This window comes from Passer domesticus, chromosome 4 (genome assembly GCF_036417665.1).
Source record: "Passer domesticus isolate bPasDom1 chromosome 4, bPasDom1.hap1, whole genome shotgun sequence".
Classification (NCBI taxonomy): domain Eukaryota; kingdom Metazoa; phylum Chordata; class Aves; order Passeriformes; family Passeridae; genus Passer; species Passer domesticus.
In genome coordinates, this window is record NC_087477.1 from 40535037 (window position 1) to 40539250 (window position 4214).

Sequence of the window (4214 nt, forward strand, 5' to 3'; positions counted from 1 at the left end):
ATCTGCACTGCACTTGGACACAGCAGCCCTCTCTTTCTGCAAGGCAGCCCCGTGTTACTCATAGGTGCAGTGGCAATGCAGCACATGCAGGAGAGCTGACCTTGCACTCCTCCCTCAGGCCTGCATTTGGAATAGACTTACTGAAATGTCTGAACTTGCAAGCTTGTTGCTGAGCTTCCTGAGCACCAGAATTTGGGATTTAGTAGTAGAGCTAGGAATGCTTCCAGCTTTTCCCATGGCCTGGACTGCCTGGATGCCCTGGGAGCTGGTGCCTGTTCCATTGTTTTACTGTCTTTGCTACTGCAGCAGTAATTAGGATAAGGTATAATTACAAAGTTTGCTCTGGGACATATGCAAGGCCATTGAGCTGCATTGCAAAGTCCTCTGTGTTTTCTGCTCCTTTTATTTCTGTGACAAATGCAGACCTTTTCCTTTAAAGTGGGAAGCTAGTGGCGATGTAGGTATGAGCTGGCACTAAGTTCCATGCTCTCTTCTTCATCCTACAGACCCTTCTGTCCTCTCCAAAGTAGCCTATGGGTACTCAAGATGTGAAATATGGAAATTGTGGATGCGAACAAATTATTGTAGTTTAGGTGCTTGGTGGAGAAATTATGGCTAAAAAATCTGGAGATGTGTCCTGGAGGTCAGCAAGGGATAAAAAGGTATTCCCATTTTTTGGAGACATCCAGGATTATCCAGGCAGCACCAGTGCTACCTGGCACAGAGGACTCACTGGGCATGTTTTTTGAGGGTGGGCAGAAGGTATCATGCAGAGATGGCTCATCTCGGCTCTTCTAGCCTTTCACACCAGTGCCTGCATTTGGAGGATGGAGTAACAGGCTTGCTCCCAAGGCACACCCCAAATCTGACAGCAAAGACCCATTTTTTCCCAGGAAGTTCACTGCAGACCTTGAAAAATATGGCCGTTTACAGCTTGGTCCCTGAATAAACTTGTGCATGGTTTTGGTAACTACCTTCCCTTGGCCCTCTGATTCACCCAGACCTACCTTGTTTTCACATACCAGCAATGCCTCCGGAACTGGGCAGTTATCAGAAGACAATGAATCACCTAAAACATCTGCTAACTCATTTTGTAGGAGCTCCTCTTACTCATAGCACAAATTCCAACTCTCAGCTGCTCTGAAAATTTTTTGCCCACAACATATGCAGCCACTCCCGGTCACATTTTTGCCATCTCAGTGAGGGACACAGGACATAGCTAGAAGACAAGGTCAGCAGCTGCAAATCTCACAGAGGGACCAAGGATTTCCCTTTCACTCAGGAAGAGACTGGTACCCATCCCTGATTCTTGTTTTTAGAAATTTTATTTTTTAAAATGGTAGAGGTTCCCTTTGATTCTGAGTTTTTTTGGTATAACACCAGACAGAGAATTTCATTTGGTGGCTAGTGCCTCTAGTGCAATAATGTGTCAGCAGGCTTGTCTAAGCTGGGCTGACCCTTCAGAGAGGTGTTCAACTTGATGTCAGCTACAGCTGCAAAGCTAAACAGGATCCACTTCTGATCCTGCTTTTTTTTCTACCTTGGCTGGATTGGCTCCTAGACTGCTCCATAAATCATTGTCCAGTGATAAAATACCAAGGGGGTCTGGCTGGCTTTGTCTGATGCTACTCTTGAGAAGTCAGATTTTATCTTAGTAAACATAGCCCCTGGGACTTGATGATCTTAAAGGTATTTTTCAACCTAAACAATTCTATAATTCTATGGCCTTTGTGTGCCTTGGGTGTTCTTATGTAGGAATGTTATTGTGGGCCCTAGATGAGGCACAACAATACTATCAAATGGTTCTGTTCCAAGAAATAGGAAGACTTCATCTTGGTTTGTAGCATAAACTTTTAGGAATCCTGTGTGGGTTTCAGGGGCCAGATCTGTTCAGTATTGCTGTACCTTCTTGTACCTCTATGTTCCCTTGGACTGTATCCTCAGCCACCACACCCTCTGTGCCAGGAAGCTTATAAGGCTCAGGTCTCAAGTGGCTTTTTTGTAGGTGGGCAGTATTCAACCAGTTGATTCTGTCACCTCATGTGGGGTATTGTCCCTCCCCTCTGTGCTGTCCAGCAGCATCAACTGGCTCAGTCCTGTAAGTGTGTCCTCCTATGAGGGGTTATTGCTTCACTCCATCACAGAATGGCTGGGGGTGGAAGGGACCTCTGGAGGTCATCTAGTCCAATTGCCCTTGTCAAGCACAGCCACCTAGAGATGGCTGTCCAGGGCAATGTCCAGTCAGCTTTGGAATACCTTCGAGGATGGAAATTCCACAGCCTCTCTCTGGACAACTATGCCAGTACTCAGTCACCCTTATAACAAAGCTGCCTTCCAGATGGTCAGCCTCCATCATGTATGAGAATTTAGATGGAGTCTGTGCAACTTCTCTGGGCAATCAGTGCTGGTGATTAGTCATTCTCACAATAAAAAAGTATTTCCTGGTGTTCAGATGGAACCTCCTCAGTTTGTACCCATTGTCCCCAGTCCTGTCGCTGGGCACCATGGAAAGGAGCCTGGCTTTATCTTCTTTGTCCCCTCCCTTCAGGTATTTATATAGATGAATAAGATGTTCCAGTCCCTTCATCATCTTCACGCCATGTCTCTCTTGTAATGTGGAGCCCAGAGCAGAAGCAATACACCCAGAGTGGCCTCACCAGTGCTGAGCAGAGGCAAGGATTACCTCCCCTCACCTCCTCCCAATGCAGCCCAGACACTGTTAGCCTTTTCTGTGAGGGTGCACTGCTGGCTCATCTTCAGCTTGATGTCCACCAGGTCCCTGAGGCCCTTTCTGAAAAGCTGCCTTCCAAATGGGTAGTCCACTGATGTCTGGTATTGTTTCCTTCCAGATTCATTTACTTTCTACTTCTCTTTGTTGAACTTCATGAAGTCACTGATGTTCATTTGTTGTCAACCCATTTCCCCAGCCTGTCCCTCTGAACGGCAGCCACTCCTCCCAGTTTCCTGTCACCAGTAAACTTGCAGAGGACACAGTCTGCCCCATCTTCCATATCATCAACGAGGGTATTAGACAGGATCAGACCCAGTCTTGACGCCGAAAGGCATCTAACAAGACTTCCTACCCTCAACTGACACCTTCTGGGTTAGACCATTCACCTAATTTTCAGTCCACCTCACCCTCCGGATTTAGGAAGACTAAAGACCAGCTGGAATTTAATTTGGACAGGGATGCTCAAACATTGTTCCCATACTCCCCGCAGGTTTGCACCCTCTGTTTGGCCAGAAGCTCCTTATTCATCCACATGGGCCTCCTGGCACTTTTATCTGGTTATACATTTGTTGGAATTGAGGTCTCATGAACTTGGAATATTAACCTTCCTTTCACCTGTTCCATCCAAGGCCTTATCTCCTGGGACTCTTGCAAGTAGACCTTGGAAGAAGGCAAAATCTGCTCTCCTGAAGCTTGCTTCTCACTCTCCTCCCTCCCTGTGGGATCTTCAGCTCCACCATCTCATGGCCATTGAACCAAAGGCTGATTTTGACCTTCACTTCTGAGCCCCTCCTTGTTGATGAGTATGAAGTTCAGCACAGCAACTCTCCTTGTTGCCTCCTTTGTCACTTGGAAGAGGAATTTATGATGGGTGCCCTCTGGGAACCTCATGTCCTGCTATGTTGTCCCTCCACCATATATCAGGGTGGTTGAAGTCCCCCATAAGGACACCAGGACCTGTGAACATGACACTGCCATTACTCCATCTGTAGAGGGTCTCATCCAGTTGTTCCTCCTAGTCAGGTGGCCCCCAGCAGACACCACTGTGATAACATCACCTTTGCCCATTCTTCCTATCGTCCTAGTCCATGAAGTCTTGGCTGGTTCCTTATCCATCCCCAGGCAGAGCTCCATGCATTCCAGCTGCTCACACATGTGAAGAGCAGCACCTCTGCCCATTCTGTCCTTCCTAAAAGCCTGTATCCCTTCACTGCCACACTCTAGTCATTGTATTATTATTCTGTGATTCTGTGATTTATCCTACCACAAGACTGCAGCCCTGCAGCTGCACACAGATCTCTGATTCCTCATCCCGCATGCATGAGTGTACAGATGTGTTAGAGAGTTCCTGGAGAGGCTTTGGGGGATTTCTCCACAGTGGTGCCACAGTTCCTTGCTTAAGCCTGGTGGGTGATTTTGCCATCCCCTCCTGTCACAACCCCCTCTGTTGTGCCACCCCGTGTGCCACTCCCTCCCATCCCAG